Here is a 20,489-nt window from a genome sequence, read left to right on the forward strand (position 1 = left end):
GGGAAAGCTGTGTGGTGAAGTAGTAGTTAAGCTGGTCGGAAGAGGAATGATTTAATGAAATTGCATGTTGTGCTGAAGAGTTCACTACACGAGGATCATGCTGAGAAAACTGCAGGTTCCCAACTTAGCTTGTGACTGTTCCTGTGAATCAAGGCTTACTTCCCTCACTGTGGAACTAATAAAGTCATCATTATTACTGGGTGCTAACAGTCAAAAGAAAACAAGTCTTTCCTTAAAAAAAAAAAAAAAAAAAGGAACAAAACCACATAGAAAAATTGAATATATTAAATTGAATTTTTATTTCATTCTCTCTATATACTTTAAAATAACAAGCTTATAAGCTATTAAAACAGTAATTAAAAAAATGTGCAGTGCTTTGTCCAAAGGTAAAATGTGCAGTGCTTTATTCAAAGGTAAAGATGATAAGATATTTTATCATCTTACCATTTCTCTTTTGGACTTTTCACAGTTTTGGTATATTAGCAACTCTAATTTGACTTTCTGAGCTCTTGCACTAAGGAGAAATAGAAGGAAGAAATGAACCCTTATTGAGGCTGACAATTGGGTTATTCTTCATACCTTATTTTAAATTCTTCCATCTTCAAAACTACCTGAAACTTAATGATGCAAAACCACAATCATTATATTATACTTACAAGTTTTCTGGATCAAGAATTCAGACTGGGCACAGATGGGGGCTTGTCTCTGTTCTATGATGTTTGAGGCCTCGATGGAAGGCTTCCCACTTGAATAGCAGGAGTGATTTGAACTAGTGGGGGTGGGAAACATCTAGGGACTTCACTCAAATGTCTGGTACCTGGGCTGGGATGAGTTGGAGTGTAGGTTGGTTGGGCTGTCAACTGGGGATCTCATGTGTGCCTTCTTCATGAGGTTCAGGCTTCTCATAAGCATGGAACAAGCTTTCCGAGGAACCTAGGCAGAAGCCATAAGCCTCTTCATGACCTAGTCTCAAGAGTCATGTACTATTACTTCTGCTGCCTGATATTGGTTACAAGCAAGTCACTAAGGCCAGCCTGTATTCATGGGAGAGCCCATATTCACCTCTCAAAGGTAGAATGGCAAAGTCCCATTGCAAAAGAGCATGTACAATGTGGGATTCAGTTGTGACTGCATTTGGAATGTAAAATTGGCTGAATAAAATATCATAATCTTAATTTTTATAAATTAATTAAAAGAGCTACTGAGTAATGGGCTTGGGACCATCACCAGTGCTTTTTGCATCCCAAAGCCTATGTTCTTTTACTTTATTAAATGCTAATTTGTGTCATACACAGACCAATTTTCATATAAATTTTCAGTGTTCTGACTTTTGTCATACTTTTAGTGGGACAGATAAATATTTCTTTACTTGGTATTAATTGATTGTGTTGTATATACTTAAGTTCAAAAATGAAAAAAATTTCTTATTTTATAAATTCAGATAAAACTAGAGTGCTAGTTATAGACAAAGTATTTTATTTTGAAAAATTGCTAGCCTCTGGGATCCTTAACAGTATCTTGGTCCAGGGACTATTGGATCTGGCATTGAAAAAGGAAGATGTAGTACTGTAGGAAAGTTTTCTACTAAGTTCCTATATCACCTTCTAGCCCCATGTTCCCCAATTTCACCAAATAGAATAACAAGTTATATAATGTAAATCTATCTTATCATTTATATAATGTAGTTGCTCTCATGTTAAGTTGGAAAGTACAACACTAGAGGGTTGTAGACAAGCTCTTTGATTCTTTGTCTCTCCCTACCATCCCCCACTATCTTTAATAGCAGATTTTCACTTGTCTATTCCAATTCGCTATTAAGCCATTGCTTTGAGGGTGATGAGGAATATGATTAGTTCACTGACTGTAATATTTCTTCTCCCATTGGTGTGCTGAGTAGGCAGTGAAGTGAGTGCCTTGATCTGATGAAATGGACCCAAGAGTTCCAAACTGGCATAATACTTTTGGTTTCAGTCCTGTATAGTATATGAAGCATTGGCTTCAATCACTAAGTATGAAGAGCCAAACCCTGATTATGCATAAGTCCATTTAAATCCACTTGGAACTATCAGAAAAGGGCCAATGTTATCTACTTGCCAGTTACGTCTTTGACATTCACCCCTGGGAATGTGTTCTTGAGTGAACTGCAGATTCTATCTTTCCTTTTAAAAACAGGGCAAGTTTTATTAAACATTTGCATTGGGCTTCCCTGGTGGTGCAGTGGTTGAGACCCCGCCTGCCAATGCAGGGGACACGGGTTCGTGCCCCGGTCCGGGAACATCCCACATGCCGCGGAGCGGCTGGGCCCGTGAGCCATGGCTGCTGAGCCTGCACGTACGGAGCCTGTGCTCCACAACGGGAGAGGCCACAACAGTGAGAGGCCCGCGTACCGCAAAAAAAAAATAAAATAAAATAAAAAAAATTTGCATTTCAGAGGAGCCAGCAATATATGTCACTTTTGCTCTTTACCTGACTGTCTTAAAGTGTTTTTTTTCTAGGCAGCATATAGTTGGGTTTTACATTTTTTATCCAATCTGATCATACCTGCCTTTCAAGTGTGATGGTTTGACAATTTTTTCCTTTAAAGTACTTATCAATATAATTATATTTAACTCTATCATCTTGCTATTTATTTTCTATTTACCCTATCTATTCTTTGTTTGCTTTTCACTCTTCCTCTTCCCCTCCTTATTTTTCTGGTTCAATTGAATACATTTTATGATTCTGACCACCTCCTTTGTTAGCACATTAGCTATAATGCTTGTTTTGTTATTTTAGTGGTTGCTTTAAAGTTTATCCTATGTATCTTTAACTTATTGCAGTCTACCTTCAAATGATATTTTTCTACTTCATATATATTATAAAGCCTCCCAACAATATAATTCCATTCCTTCTCACCCAGCCTTTTTGCTCTTGTCATCAAACGTTTAAATCCAACATATAAGTCCCACAATATATTGTTATTATTTTTGTTAAATAATCATCTTTTAAAGATTTTTAAATAGTAGGAAAAAACGTACATGTTTATCTATATAGTTACCATTTTCAGTGTTCTTTATTCTTTTTTGTTTATATATATATTTCTATCTGCTATAACTTTCTTTCTATATGAAGGACTTCCTTTAATATTTCTTGTAGCACAGACCTGCTAGAGATAAATTCTTTCAACCTTTGAATATTGAAAAGGTCTTTAGTTCACCTTTGTTTTTGAAGGATATTTTCACTGGATATAGAATTCCAGGTTTATGGGGATTGTTTGTTTCAGTACTTTAAAAATGCTGTTTCATTGTCTTCCCACTTGCAATGTTTCTCACAAGAAATCTGCTGTCATCCTTATCTTTGTTTTTCTATATGTACTTTTGTTTTTTCTCTCTTCCTGTCTTAGGATTTTCCCAAAATTATCAGTTTTGAGTAATTTGATTATGATGTGCCTTGGTATAGTTTTCTTCCTATTCATGGTGCTTGGGGATTTTTTAGATCCCTAAATCTATAAATTTCTTTATATTAAAAGAATGTTCATGTATTTTTTTCTCTGACACTTCCCCCCCACCCCAACCGTCTCCCTTAGGGACTCCAATTACGCAGTTTTTAAGCCATTTAAATTTGTCCCACAACTCACAAATGCTGTATTTATTTTCCTTCAGTATTTTTTTCTATCTGTGTTTCATTTTGGACTACTCTGTCTTCAAGTTCATTTATCTTTGCTTCTACAATGTCTAATCCACTATTAATCCCATTTAGTAATATGTTTTATATCAGATATTGAAATTTTCATCTTTACAAGTTTAAAAAAAAATCTTCCATGTTTCTACTAAACTTCTGACAATAAGGAATGGAATGATTTTAACTGTTTTACTGTCCTTGTATTTAATTTTTAACTTGTTAATTCTGAATCAGTTGATTTCAATTGATTCATTTGTTTTGGGGTTGTGGTGTGTAAATGTAAGTACAGAATTTAAGTATAGAATATATACAACTGTAAAGTAACTTTAATATACTGAAAGATATCATATTGTCCATGTTGAAGAGAAGGTGAGGTTACCTGGGTTATTTTAGTAGATAGAGATATTCACAGAGGGACTTTATTCTATCACAAGGCTTAACAATCCATATTAAATTCAATTACTTATCTGTCTTCCTCTTTATACTCTTAACTTCTTCATGTAATAATCTGGTGTGTGTACATTTATACGTGTATATGTGTGTTTCTTTTTTTTTTTTTTACTTTTTAAATTAATAGACTTTCTTTGTAGAGCAGTTTTAAGTTTACAGAAAAACTGAGCTGAAAGCAGAGTCCCTATATACTACCTATCCCTCTCCTACAGTTTCCCCGATTATTAACATCCTGCATTGCTGTTGTACATTTGTTACAATTAACAAACTAGTATAGATATAAGTTTTAGTTTGTACTAGGGTTCACTCTCTTTGTTGTACTTTCTATGGGTTTTGACACATGTATCCACCATTACAGTAGCACACAGAATAGTTCCACTAGCATAAAGATCCCCTGTGCTCCATATATTTAGCCCTCTCTACTTTCCCGGAATCTTTTTACTATCTCCATAAAGTTGGAATCATACAGTATGCAGCCTTTTCAGATTGGCTTCTTTCACTTAGCAAAATGCATTTAAGGTTCCTCTATGTCTTTTTGTAACTTGATAACTCATTTCTTTTAATCATTGAATAATGTTCCATTGTTCGGATATTTATTTACCCATTCAACTACTGAAGGACATCTTGGTGGCTTACAAATTCTAGCAATTATGAACAAAGCTGCTATAGACATTTGTATACAGGATTTGTGTGAACATAAGTTTTCAACTCATTTGGGTAAATACCAAGGAATGTGACTTCTAGATGACAAGATAAGTGTATTTTTAGTTTTTTTAAAAATAGATCTTTATTGGAGTATAACTGTTTCACAATACTGTGCTAGCTTCTGTTGCACAACAAAGTGAGTCAGCCACGTGCACACATACATCCCCATATCCCCTCCCTCTTGCACCTCTCTCTCCCCCATCCTACCCCTCTAGGTGGACACAAAGCACCAAACAAATCTCCCTGTGCTATGCTGCTGCTTCCCACTAGCTAACTATTTTACATATGGTACTGTATATATGTTGATGCTACTCTCACTTCACACCAACTTCCCCCTCCCCTCCATGTCCTCAAGTCCATTCTCTATGTCTACGTCTTTATTCCTGCTCTGCCACTAGGTTCATCAGTACGATTTCTTTTTTTTTTAGATTCCATATATATGCTCTAGAATATGGTATTCATTTTTCTCTTTCTGACTTACAATCAAGACAGTATGGTGCTGGCACAAAAACAGAAATATAGATCTATGTTTAGTTTTATGAGAAACTGCCAAGCTGTCTTCCAAGTGGCTGTACCATTTTGCATCCCCCCAGCAATGCATGAGGTTCCTGTTGCTCCACATCCTCACGATGATATGGTGTTGTCAGTGTTTCGAATTTTGGCCATTCTACTAGGTGTGCAGTAGTATCTCATTGTTGTTTTAATTTGTATTTCCCTAATGATGTATAATGTTGAGCACCTTTTCATATGCTTAGCTGTAATTGGTATATTTTCCTTTGGCAAGGTGTGTCTATTCAGATCTTTAGCCTATTTTCCCCCTTTTTCCTTTCTTTTTCTAAAATTTGAGGTATAGTTGATTTACAATATTACATAAGTTTCAGGTGTATAACATAGTGATTCATAATTTTTAAAGATTATACTCTGTTTATAGTTATTATAAAATATTGGCTATATTCCCTGTGCAGTACAATGTACCTTTGCTTTTTAAAATTAATTAATTAATTAAATTTTGACTGCGTTCGGTCTTCATTGCTGTGTACAGGCTTTCTCTAGTTGCGGCGAGTGGGGGCTACTCTTTGTTGCGGTACGTGGGCTTCTCACTGCCGTGGCTTCTCTTGTGGTGGAGCATGGACTCTAGGCACGCGGGCTTCAGTAGTTGTGGCACATGGGCTCAGTAGTTGTGGCTCATGTGCTCTAGAGCCCAGGCTCAGTAGTTGTGGCTCACAGGCTTAGTTGCTCCGAGGCTATACATGTGTTTCTATCTCAGTACCTAGCATAATGTCTAGTAAGTGGTGATTGAATACATGAATATATATGTGAATAAATGAATGAGTGAGATGGAGATGGTTTGCTACACCTATTCAGTGCAGAAAAGTTCAGGAGAAAAAATGTCCTCCCTTCGTTGCTGGTTGAGGAGATTAAGTTGAATAATCAGATTATAGAGTATACTTTTTTCTTAATTAGCCTCTGTAAAAAGAACTGATTAAAAATATAAAAGAACTCTACTATAGTAATCCATGTGAACTCTGGTGTTTTAGGGGACTGTTTTGTCTTTACAATTTATAAGAAATTTTATTTATGTGACTTGAACCTCATCTTGAATAAATGAACCTTGAAAATATATTCCATTCAACACATTTTAAGAATCAATCATACATGAAATTGGTGCTCAGACAATACTCATGAAAATATATATAATTCATGATCATCAAAATCCTATTATTCTATACTCTTTGAGACTAGAAGTATTTATATCATCATTCAGAGTTCTGTTAAGAAAATATATTTACCTCATGAGTAATTTATAAGAAAATTTTTTAAAGTTTCTGAGTAACTCAATATCTGCTAGGGCACATATAAGTAATATATTATGAGTCTTCTATTTTCATATGTGAGACTTCATGTAAAGTGTGATTTTCTTCCTCAGTGTCATTTACCATTTGGATCAAGGTAATTTTATTTAGAATTTTAAACTAAAGTTTATGAAAAATTTATTTTAAAATAAAATACTAGTATATTTATATTTAAATATACTATATTTTAAAATAGTATATTTAAATTTTTTTTAATATACTATTCTAAAATATACCACTATTTAACTAATATATTAACTATTATGACATACATATATATTTGTATTTTTGCAATGATATATGTATGCTATGATATATTATTATAAAAAATAAAAAAGAATAATTTTGTATTATTCATTTAATTGTCATCCTTCCCCAAGTAGAATGGGAGGTTGAGCAAGGATCCATTTTTGTCATCGCATTAGACCATGTGGACTGCCAATTTGGCTCACCCAGAATGGGAAAACAAGCTAAAACCAAATATTTGGAAACTAAATTATTCAAATTTGTTGTCACTTAAGATGACTTATTCTTTTCTTTTGTTTGTTTTTGTTTTGTTTTGTTTGCGATACGCGGGCCTCTCACTGTTGTGGCCTCTCCCGTTGCGGAGCACAGGCTCCAGACGCGCAGGCTCAGCGACCATGGCTCACGGGCCCAGCCGCTCCGCGGCATGTGGGATCTTCCCGGACCGGGGCACGAACCCGTGTCCCCTGCATCGGCAGGCGGACTCTCAACCACTGCACCACCAGGGAAGCCCAAGATGACTTATTCTTAATGTGTTTCTTCCTTTACTTGATGTGTAGAAACTGTCATTGTAATTAGGTGCATGTCCAATATTGAGATGCCTATGTTGTAGAGTCAGAGTACAGATAGAGGTTCACATAATATATTTATAAACATTTGAAAGTTACAAATTAAAGCAAAAATTTACAATATAAAATATGTTTTATACTTTTACATTGATAAATATCTTCATAAAAACTTAGAGGTTCAGATTTGAATTTATACTTCTTGGATTCCTCAGAGTTCTATGCTGAAATGTAATGTTAAGGGAAGCAATGCTTCTGAAATTCTCTGATCTTCTACCGTGTCCTTTTCACTTTTCTATCCTCCCAGGGCTTTACACCACCACCCTGACCCTACAACAGTTGCCTTCTACCTACCTTCAGGTTTAGAGGTGTGCAAACCTTTGTAGTAGTCAGAGTGCCCTGGCAACAGTCCTTTGGGACAGGACATTCCAGGTTTTTGGATATCCACAGAATGGATTGACAGGGGGAGCTAGGACCTCAGGTAGGAGTGTCATCTCCTTGACACTTAAGACTCTTTACACTGTAGAAAGGGACATGGTATGAGTCATGGGTGAAGGAGAGCCAGATCTGGGCCCTCTAAAGCACCAGCCCTAGGGCAACCAGGCATCTATCTTCTCTGGGTTCAAAGGAGGCACAGATTTTAATAAGCCTAAAAATCTCAGACTTAACACTATTGTCAAGTTACCCTCAATCAAGTGATTGATTATTTGTTCTACTTCTAAATTATAACCATGATTAAGTGGAAAGAAATTTTCACCTTTTTTTCTGAGTAATTAAAATCGTTAGGCTAATATGTGCATTTATACAAACAGTACACCAAGTTTTAAAGCTTTCTCAAATATAATAAGCAAGTGTCCCGGAAAGAAACATACCAAATGACATGAGTTGTAATAGAACATTTTTAGTTTGCCAAGTTTGCTGTATTTAACTTTCCATGAAAATTGAAAATAGTTTTTCAACAACCTAAATTTGCAAAGCTATATGATCCAGAAATTGCTGAAATATTTTGAAAGAGGCTTTGAATATACCACTACTTAATAACGATATAATTTTACTTTTATATGAGAATGAACTATATATAATCTCATTATATAAATATATTTTCTGATTTAATTTTACTTTAATGAAGAATTAATTTGTTTTCCATATTTCTAGTTTCAAAAGAACCAGAGAATTTACCTCACAAATGTCCTTTTCTTGAGTGCTTTATTTCTTTATTTGGATTAGCTCAAGAATAGCTTAAGGTTTTCTAGTACAGCTACTTGAAAAATGAGGAAAATACATTTTGTTCACAAAGCATCTTAGAGTAACAGTTTATTCCAATGATATATGAAACCTATCATCATGTTAAGCACATTAAATTCAATTGGAAAATTAATGCAACACAAAAATGATTTGTATGTCATATGTAAACCACAAGATGAAATTAATTACAAGTAGGCTTTATAAAAGAAGATTTTCAGATCCCTTAGAAAAGTACATTTTGGTATATCCCAGCTAATAGAGTAGAATCTTCCATAGAAGCAGCTCTATATCTGTAGAATACTCTCAGATTTTAAGAATAAGTGTGTGTGTGTGTGTGTGCGTGCTAGCACGTGGATGTTTAACCACCATTCTACTAACACTTTGCGTTGGCCATTCAATATCTCTGAATGAGTATCTCTTAATCCATACATCTCCATGCCCATTTTCCCAAGGAATTGAGTTGATTTTCTCACCATATTAGCTTCTTCTGGAGGTGCCTGAGGTTGTGTGAGGTGGAGAAGCATAGAAGTCTGGATACACCGACAGAGGCAGACCCCCAGACATCCATTCCCTTGAATCTATTTTACAGAGATGTTCTGCTTTATCTGTCATATAGCTTGAGGTATTCCTATGATTTCATTTGAAAAATATGTCTTAAAAATATTTGTCAATGCCTGGTCTAATATCATTAATTTAGATTTCAGGAATTGTTGTATAATTGTGAATCAATATTACCATAAGATTATATGCATTGTTATTCAAATACAGTTAAATCATATAAAACCAGTGTTTCTTCTCTTTGGTAAGTTAAAGTAGAAACATCTATCTGAATAAAATAAAAAAAAGAAATTTGTAAAATCTTATATCACTAAAAGAGAAAAAGAAAGACCTACTTTTATATAAACAAAACTTATCTTTGAGAAGATAGATGGTTACAGGGATATTAGGAAAAATTGTATCAATTAAACAAAATTGGTTGACCAATAAACCTAATGAATATTGATTAAAGGCTATAGGAAGTGTCCAGAGGAAACTGACAGTGCATTAATCATTAAATATTTCCCCTCCTCTAAACTAAATAAAAGATTTCTCCTATGTTTAGAGTACTCTGTGAGTCTTTCTATGAAATGAGCTGTACAAATTTTTATACACAATTAGCAAATTGGCAAATATTTTGGATGGATTGAACAATCATTGAACTAGTTGGGGCTAGTTTGTAACAGGAACTCAAAAAAAAAAGAACCAGTTTTTATTCTGGAATAAGTACAAATGAATAAGAGTAAAGACTTTTCATAAAATGTTTTAAATGGCTTAGTGGAATTTATAATCACATTCCAACTTATTTACTATATATCTATTAGATCAGAAAATACTAAAATACATTAGATTAATAATTATGATTATAATCTTTTCATATTAATGATAAATAATTTTATAAATAAATTTTGTAAGCAGTGGTATAATTTTGCTTTAGGAGAGTCCAGTTATCAGAAGGCACTTAAAGTTGTTTCCTATTTTTCATATTATCTTGCTTGAAAAATTAACTCATACCTGCCCTATGAGGGTTTTCAGCAAGATTGACAATATTCTGAAGGACAGTAAACAAAGAATAATTAAAAATAGCAGACTGTCAAGTTGAAGGGACCTGATATATAGATCATTCTTAACATTAGCTTTATTAATGATCTGGAAAGTGATGCAAATGGAAATTAATTAAATCTTCAGGTAATAAGTGATATATTTATTAATATAAAAACAGGAAAAAATGTAAATCTTTGAGAAGTAAAATAAAGAATGAATAAAGAAAGAAAGGAAAAGAAGTATCACACAAGAATGGCTATCAATTGTTCTTCATATTGAGAACATTGAAATACACTTCTACAATGTTTAAAATAAAATATAGATAGGCAACAGTATAAAGTAAGGAGAGATGGAAATAATCTACAGATGAGATGTCATATTCCATTTTGTACCACAGATTGTTATCATCTATTTATTGTGTATATACTCAAATAATACTTTCCTGAATGATGTCTAGGAAGCAATATTATTTGTAGAAAAACTGTTCCTTCTTAGTAAGTGATATTCTTTTTAAACACTAAGAAATACTGTTCCAAATAGAGAGCAGTTGTTATCGAATAAGGAAATATTCATATAAATTCCAACAATATTCTAACTATTCTCCCCCAAATCATAAGATATATACTGAAAAACTGTAGAAATATGCAACTCTATACTATTTCCTTCTATGATTATTACTTTTAAAATGTCATACCTGGGCTAATAAGAAATCAGATAATTTTTTCAGTGGAAGAAAACATAGATTTTATCAGAAATCTCACACATGGAAACAAGCCTGTCACTACTATATAATTACTGACTAATTTACATTTTTAGTAAGTATTAAGTTTTAACCTATTTATTGTGAGACTATATCATAAATGTTACAATGCAACTTATTTAAAACAAAATATTCATTTTACTATTGTTGGATAAATTCAATCATATAATGTACTTATTAAACAGGTCAAAAGTAAAAATGGATTGTCCTTTATAATGTGTAAGATTATCATCCAGTAATTTCAAAATACATTTTTCCCTGATACACATGTGTTTTGAAGTTCTTAGGGCAAAAAACAGCCATAGGTATGCTCAAAGATAAGGAAAAACTTTAGTATGCTTCTTCCTAACCAATACCTCAGCTCTAATCTAGAAAGCATATCACACTAAAACGTTTAAAACTTATTGTATTATACAGATTGTTTGCTTAAGGAGTCACCTCAAATCATACTGTTAAAATATAAACAAGTTAATGAATGATATTTTGCCAATTGACTTTCATATATATATAGAATTATATATTCCCTTACACAATGGAAAGAAATAGATCTCAAACCAAGACAAACTTAAAAAGTAAAGAACCTTGAAAACGTTTAGGTTATATTATGGGAAAATCTTTATGATGTTTTGTTAAAAATCAATAAGAAAAATAATGCACTGGAAACATGATCAAAGGACTCTCACTCTGTTTCCTTGGTTCATCTTCATCTTTAGCTTTCTTTCCGAAGACCATCTTTGCTTCTCTTGCGGGAAACCTGGCTACTATCTCTTTCAAGATATAACCCTTAAAATTTTAAACTCCATTAACTACATCTGAAGTTAAAAAATCCCAGTGAAGTTTTCTGATTAATTCAGCCAAAGGCCAGGAAGTCCCTCAAGTAACTTTTATTGCTTCTCTTCTTAAAAGGTCCCAATGAGTAGACATTGACTTCAGCAGAGGTATTCTAAGAGAACAGCTCTGTAGGATTAAGTGTATTAAAAGAAATGTATGGGTACTACATTGCTGTCTTAAAAACTCCCTCCGTTCATTAGCTTAGATTCTCCTCAGTTGGAAAACAAGGACTGATTAAATCATTTTTATCAGAAGTTTGAAGTGAGGTTTGGAGAGGTAATATAGTCCAGTTGTAAAAAGAAAGAACTCTGAGCTGTGCTATTTTGGGTATTACTCCTGATTTCAGTTCTTCTTTGCTGGTGAACTTGACAAAACTATTTACTTTGTTTTTCACATTGGTAAAATATGTATTATAAAAATAATACTTTCAAGTATTGCAAGGACTTTCTTTTAATTGAACAAATATGGTTGGGGGTTGAAATTTCCCTGGCTCTATTTCCATGATATGGGTACACTACTTGCAATAAGATATATGTCAAATACCTGCCTACATAGAACTTGGGTTTCATTTGGGAAAAACAAATAAGAACAAAACAAGTGAATACATAGATTCTCAGATAGTGATAAGTGTTGGAGTATAAATAAGACAGCAAAGAAAGATAGGGAGTGCTGAGTGTGGTTGCTGTTAAAAATGGTGTGGTCAGAAGGCCTGACCAATAGGAAGACATCTGAGAATAGATTTTCAAAAGATGGAGGAGGTGAAGCAGGTAGCTGTGCATATATATTGTTGAAGAACATTCTAGGCAGAGGAAATAGCAGTTGCAAAAACTCTGAGTCAGACATGGTCTTAGAGTTTTGAGAAAAAAAGCAGAGAGAACATTGTGGCTGGAGCAGTTAGCAAAAGATAGATATATTTTGAGATAGAGCCAGATAGGTAACAGGATAATAAGCATATTTAAGGGAACCTTGTATGCCACTGAAAAACTTTACTTCTACTTTGAATGCAATGGAAAATTACTGGAGGTAATTTTAGCAGTGACAAGATCTGATTTAGGTATGGGAAAAGATGTCTGTAGCTGTTGTTTTGAGAATAAACTATGTGTGGAGGGAAAGGAGAAGCAAGGAAACCATTTAGGATGCTATTAGGATTATGCAAGTAAAAGATGGACCATAATGGTAATAGTGGAAATGGTGTCATTTGGTTCCAGAAATAACGTAAAGATAGAATTTATTGAAAGTTTGGATATACATGTGAAAAAAAAATTACAGGAGTAAAGTTGACTCCAAGATATTTTTCCTGAATATTTGGAAAGATGGAGTTGCCATTTACCAAGATATTGACAATTATGGAAGAAGCAGTAGTTTTGGAAGGATGGCCATGATTTCTATTTTGCACATATTACGTTTGAGAAGCATATTAAACTTAGGAGATGTTGAGACAAAAATTTGATGTATGGGTGCTCATTCCAGAGGAGATGTCATATATTTAAATAAATGTGACCAATACATGCCTATTAATATTTTTCTAAATTTACTCACTTATTATTTATGCTCTTCATTCCTTCTTTCATTTCCTCGTTTCCTTCTGGATCGTTTTCTCCTTGCTTGTGGAACTCACGTCAATGGGTTTTTGTCTGTTTGTTTTTAAGTGCAATTTTTCTGGCAAAAGTTATTTTACCTTCCGTTGATCTGAAAACATTTATCTCACCTGTACTTTTGAAGATTGTTTTATTTTATTTATTTATTTATTTAAATTGGGGTATAGTTGCTTTACAATGTTGTGTTAGTTTCTGCCGTACAACAAAGCGAATCAGTTATATGTATACATATATCCCCTCCCTCTTGGACCTCTCTCCCACCCCACCTCCATCCCACCCATCTAGGTCACCACAGAGCACCAAGCTGAGCTCCCTGTTACTATACAGCAGGTTCCCACCAGCTATCCATTGTTTTATTGATCATGGACTTTTTATTTTTATTTGTTTTGAACATTTATAGCAGCTTTATTTATAATTGCCAAAACTTGGAAGCAAATTAGCTGTCCCTCAATAGTTGAATGGACAAACTGTGATACATCCATATAATGGAATATCATTCAGTGACAAAGAAATGAGCTATAAATCCATAAAAAGACATGGACAAAACTTAGATGCATATTTCTCAGTGGAAAAGCCAGTCTGAAAAGGCTACATACTGTATGATTCCAATACATGTCATTCTGGAAAAGGCACAAGTCTAGACACAGTAAAAAGAACAGTGGTTGCCAGGAGTTTAGGGAAGTGGCAGAGAGAGGAGAGATGAATAGGAGGACCAAAGGGAACTTTAAGGAAGTGAAACTGTTGTGTATGTTACTGTAATGGTGAATACAATCATGGGCTGTTTAGACTGGCAGTTATTTTCTTTCTGCATTGTAAAGTATCATTCTATTATCTTTTGGCTATCATAATTTATATTGAGAAACTTGCTGTCATTGCTGCTCCTTTGAAGATAAGATACCCATTTTTCTTGGTGCTTTAACATTTTTCTTTTAGCTTATGGTTTCCAGCAGTTTTACTATGATGGATCTTAGAGTGGTTTTCTTTAGCTTCTTGGGGCTTACAGAGCTTCTTGAATCTGTGGCTTGATGTGTTCATTATTTGGAAAATATTTTCAGACATTTTCTCTTCATATAATTGTTTTGATTCACTCTCTTCCACCTCTCCATCTGCATACATATGTATAGAACTTTTACTATGTCCTACAAGTCTCTTATGACTTTTTCTATATTTTCCATTCTTTATCTCTCTTTACTCCTGTTTCAATATTTTCTGTTGATCTGAATTCTAGTTTACTATTCTCAAGGCAGAATTTTGGTGTTAAGAATGAGGGAGAAAAACAGGCATAAGGATCTTGCCAGGTGACTGGGGTACACAGAACTGTCAAGATTCCTCCTCACTACTGCCTATGGTGGTTTAAGGTGTAGGGAGAATTCGTGTTATTCTGAGTAGAAGAAGTTCTAGACTTCCCTCTAGGTTTTTGAAGAGAAATAAATGATATAATAAAATTAAAGCCCTTAGCACTGTACTTCATACATGATTAAGTACTTGATGAATGTTACTAGTACTAATATTACTGGACCTTGCTGATATGAACTCTGTGCTTTCACTTCCATGTTCTCTGTATCATGATAACCTCTGAATTTTGTGTCCTGGGTGCAGGGTTAACTGCAGCTTCTGCTTTCAGCCACGATAGAGTGACAGGGATGGGGTTTATCTATCTGCTTGTATTAATCTGTTTGTGCTGCTATAACAAAATACCACAAACTGAGTGCTTTAAACATCAGAAATTTATTTCTTCCCAGTTCTGGAGGCCAGAAGTTCAAGATCAAGGGACCAGAAAATTTGGTTTCTGGTGAGGTATGTCTTTCTGGCTTGCAAATGGTTGCTTTCTTTCTGTGTCATCATGTGATGTCTCTGTTATGCTTCTGTGGGGTGGAGAGAGAGAGAGAGAGGGCACTTTGGTGTTTCTTCTTATAAGGACACTATTCCTATTGGCTGAGGACCCCACCCTCAAGAACTCATTTAATCTTAAATATTTCCTTAGAGATCACATGTCCAAATACAGCCACATTAAGGGTTAGGACCTCAACATATGAATTTGGGGGGAACATTCAGTCTATGACACTAGATAAAACAATTTAAAAAACAATAAAAGTATATGAAACAATGGTTTTCAAGACTTTGAAAATAAGCAAAAAAGAACCATGGTCTCTCAGAGATGGGAAGAAAATGAGATAAAATCTGCAGTTGCTCCAGTTTACTGCCTGAAGCAAATATCAGATGTTGGAATAGGGAAAGTAAGCAAGATGAGGCCTGATAAGTCTCCTTAAGTATAAGAGATAGAACTGGGGGTCTGGGAAGACCAAGATGGCTAGAGTTTCAGAGAACCAGAAGGAGGAGGAAGGCACAGAGAGAAAACTCTGGAGATGCAAATACCCCACGAGTATTCAGCTGAGCACTGCTCAGGACACAAGTATGAAGAATCTACCTAAACCTGGGAAAGAACTGCCAGAAAATATTAGAAGAATAATCCTCAGAGCTCACACATGGCCAGAAATAGTACATTTTTCCATCAGTCAAAGTGGGGAACTTCATAACTCATGGGGCATACTGTAGCACACTCAGTAGTGAGAAAAAAAATGAAACCTTAAATAAATGCTGCTATATTCCCATCCAAAAAAGTTTAAAAGCAAGCCCCCAAAAGATTACCCTGTTTCCAAGAAACTTAACTATATCCCAGAATAAAGCTCAAAAATATTTATAGAAATACAGAAATGTTCAGCATCTAACAAAGCAAAATTTTTAATGTCGGATCCAATAAAAAGTTACAGGCATGCAAAAAAAAAAACCAAAGAAATAACCCTCACATCTGTCAACTGACATTGATAACAATGGTTCTCAAGATAGCATTAGTAGAAAAGGCCTTTAAAAGAGTATGACTGTATTTTATACATTGATAACAATAATAACAATAATAGCATTAGTAGAAAAGGCCTTTAAAAGAGTATGACTGTATTTTATACATTCAAGATGTTTGAGTAATGATTGAACATGTTAAGAAGAGAAATGGAAGATTTAAACACTATTTAAGTTGAACTTTTAAAGAGGGAAACTACAATGGGTGGGATAAAACATACACTGGGTACGATTAATGGCAAACCAGACATTGCAGAAAAATATGGCAAGTGAAGTTGAAAACCATGCTAGAACTTATCTAAAATGAAAAACAGAGAGAAAAAGCACTTAAATAAAAGACTAGCACATCAGAGAGCTGTGGGACAAACTGAAAGCAGTGTTTCAAGATGAGGTTCTGTGAGATGGTGCTTCAAGGAAGGGAACTGGTTCGGAATTTATTAAGTCAAAAACAATCACAAAAAGTCCATAGCCTTTTAGGCTTTCCAAGTTTGCAGTTGGTGCAGTTGAGTTAGAGGCAACAATCACACGTTCACATTCATGCTGTTTTTCTGTTGATTTCTGTGGTTACTCTATGTGCGTTGTTTCTCCTTCTTGTGTGCTAAGAACTTCCAATTTCTCATACCCTCTGCATTTCGGGTTCTGCAAATCCTCATTTTCATTATGCTCAAGATTTTTCATAATATTGTAAAGCCATTATACAGTGTTTGACACATGCTTACATATTTGATTAATGCCATTTAATGTCTTTAGTACAATCCTCCTGAGAAAAAAAAATCAAGTTGTTAGGTATATTGTACTGCAATACAACAATTTATAACACATGATTTGAACTGGTGTTTTACTAATTCAAGGGTAAACATGTGTTTGGCAGACTTCTAGAGTTAACCAGGAGTAGTCATAGCCAATGAAATTGTTTTAAATTTCACAAGGGCATTTGGATTTCAGATGCAATGGGGCACTCTGGATGAGACTGTAGCCTATTATTTTTAATACAAAGTGTAGGAAAATAATCATTTAAAAGTTGTATTTTCTTTTGTCTCTAGAGGTAGAGATTTCAGTTTACATTGGGGTCAGGGTGCTGCCTCATTTTAGGCAAATCACCTCAATGGACTTTGGATTTAGCCAGTTGTTAGGAAAATTGTTAACCACGAGTTATACCAGAGGTAATATATATTGGTAAGTGTAGATGTACTGAAGTAATATGTCTAAGGATGTTTGCTTTATTTGTTTGTGAGGTGAAGTGAGAAAATGGAAAAATACATTTTTGTGTGCACTGAATGGAGAGAGTCATTTCCTTAGTGAGGACATGAGTGGTTTTTCCTGTTGATTTTTATTCCTGGGTGGTTTTTGTGTTGTTCATTTTTATTTTTGAGAGTTACTTGCCAGAGATGGGTAATTGAGAGAAGAGGCAGAAAAACTTTCATGAGAATTTTTTTGAAATTTTGGACCCAAATACTGTGGTTTGAGACACATTTGAAAATTTTAGCTCAGAGTTGAAAAGATAGCCATTTTTTTTTTCTGCCTGCACTCAGAACCGGCCCTATTCTTATACCACAGAGAGTGGAACATTTTTGGAGTACCAGGAAAAACATCCCTGGAAAAGATATTACTTATTTCTTAAGAAACTCCATTGACAGGTGGAAATAGGCCATCCCTTTGGGATGATTTAAGGGGCAATGACAATGTGCGGGGGGAGCTGGGGCAGCAGCAATGGAAGACCCTGAGTTGCAACCACAGGGGACTCACTACATTATGAGAACAAGTGAGACTCTCCTTTTTAGACTCCCAGTAAATAACAAGAGAGCATTCTATTTTGCTTAGTTTCAGATGCAGCATTATGAGGGGGAAACACAAATTTTATAATATGGAAACATGACTTTATATTTACTCATATGTTGGTGAGGCCTCAACATTTGGGCTACTCATGATTTGCATCTCATAGTAGAGAAGAACTAGGATCAACCAGCACATTCACATTCTTGATGTGTGTGATCAATAGAAAACCTTTATTAAATAAGGGATTATCCTTGACTGTATAAGCACAAACAATTACAGCTCAATTTATTTGCTAAAGGCATTTATGGTTTTTTGTTTTTTATTTTATTGAAGTAGAGTTGATTTACAGTGTTGTGCAATGCATTTATGTTTTGATATGAACCTGGTTAATGTCAATATTAACAAAACAGTTGGCTAAAGAGCAAAATAATATTGGAAATCTATCTGGTAGTGAGTGTCATCTGAATACAGCCCATTGAAATGTTGCATATGTGAATGTGCAAAAAGATGGCAGAACTGGCTGGAGATGGGATTTCAGCCCTTAAATTACATCGCTTTCATATACATGAATGCTAAGCACTTTTGGAAACATTATAATATTATAGATCTTGAGGAAAGCAAAATATGTGGAAATAAACAAACAATGGTAACTTTGAAAATGAGAAATTCTATCCTAACTGTAGATTAATTAATCAGATATGAGTGGACATGCATTTTTAAGTTTGAGATTTTTTTTTAAACTCAGAGATAATCTAATAAGTAAAATCCTGAGAATTAATGGGCATTTAACTGAAGTCCCACAGTAATAAAATGAAGTTTTCCAACAATTCAGCATTCCTCACTGATATAAATGTTTCACTGGGCATTTCAAGCATTTTCAAAATGTTGCATTCTGTCAGGGCAGAGGATACAGGTTGTAACGCCAGCTTCCTTTCATACATGGATTCAGTTGAAGTCAGAGTTCACCACTGTGCCTCCGAGAGAAGCTCTCCTATTCCACTTTTGACATGTCACTTAACTTGCTCCCCTATCTAACAGACTTTTCTAAAAAGAGAGTTTTAAAAACATAGGATAGCAAACACTTTTTCCTGACAGAATTTGACCTCTTATTATTTGGAGTTAGTCCTTATTACTTTCCCAAGTGGTTCATTTAAAAGAGTCAATTTAAATTGCCCTGCCTTTCAAGTAAATACACAAGGGCTAGAAGCACATTTAAGAATCTGGAGTTTTCTTTTTTCTTTTTTTTTGGCTGCACCTCACGGTATGTGGGTTCTTAGTTCCCCTATCAGGGATGGAACCCGCACCCCCTGCATTGGAAGCGCAGTCTTAACCACTGGACCACCAGGGAAGACCCAGGAATCTGGAATTTTCTTTATGCTTTTTTTTTTAAATACCATAAGATAAAATATAGAGTAGAAGAGAGCTGTGATAGGTTCTGGTAAGCTAAAAATGTATAAGATTTTAAATGGCTTGTTTTAGCCAGAATTTCCTAAAAGAGAGAGCTTACCAAATTATTTAATATATTTCAATTTAAATTAGGAAAATACCATAACGTTAACTGTGGTCCACAGCATTTATTAGGCATAAAGAGTGGTATAGATTTAATTTTAGTAAAAATTAGTAATAATTAATAAAAATGTATTTTAAGACATATTGAATGTGTGTCTTATCCTGGAAATAAATATTTCACCTGAATATATTTAAAACATAAACTAAAATGTTTAGAATATAATACACCTAATATGTAAGCCCACTATATCAACATTACCTACGAATCTATAGCAAACTAATTTCATGACTAAATTGAATAAACTCTTGAGTCTTCTGATAGAAATCTTAAAATGATTACATTGAAAATATATTCAATTTCTGAACTTTTTTTTTTTTAATGTTATGTCCATGTTAGGAACCACACTGAACTGTGAACAACAAATTTTCAGACTGTTGAGGTAAATGAAGATGGTAATTACTTAAAAAATGTATTGATGAAGAATAATCCCTGAATTTCACTTTTGAGTTCTTTTTCAACTGTTGAAATAGTGATTCTAAAGAATGCTAGATAATTGGGGTATATTTTACTTGCTTAGATACAAATGCATTTTCAGTACTGCTTCTTTCTTTTTTTTTCAAAATAGGTACTATTTGTTTATCTTTTTCTTTTTGTTTCCATCCAAGAATGTTTTCTGAGATCCTGAGAACAACTTTATCATTATATCAGTCTCTCCATCTGTCTGCAGAATGCCCAGGGATACCATTCCCAGGTGGCAAGCAGACATTCTAAGAACTTGATCTGAATTTAAATCTGATTTACCAGACTGCAAAAGCTTTGAAAGAGGTGCAAAAAAATAATACTTTTCTTGTTACC

The sequence above is a fragment of the Physeter macrocephalus genome, chromosome 11, assembly GCF_002837175.3.
Source record: "Physeter macrocephalus isolate SW-GA chromosome 11, ASM283717v5, whole genome shotgun sequence".
Lineage (NCBI taxonomy): Eukaryota > Metazoa > Chordata > Mammalia > Artiodactyla > Physeteridae > Physeter > Physeter macrocephalus.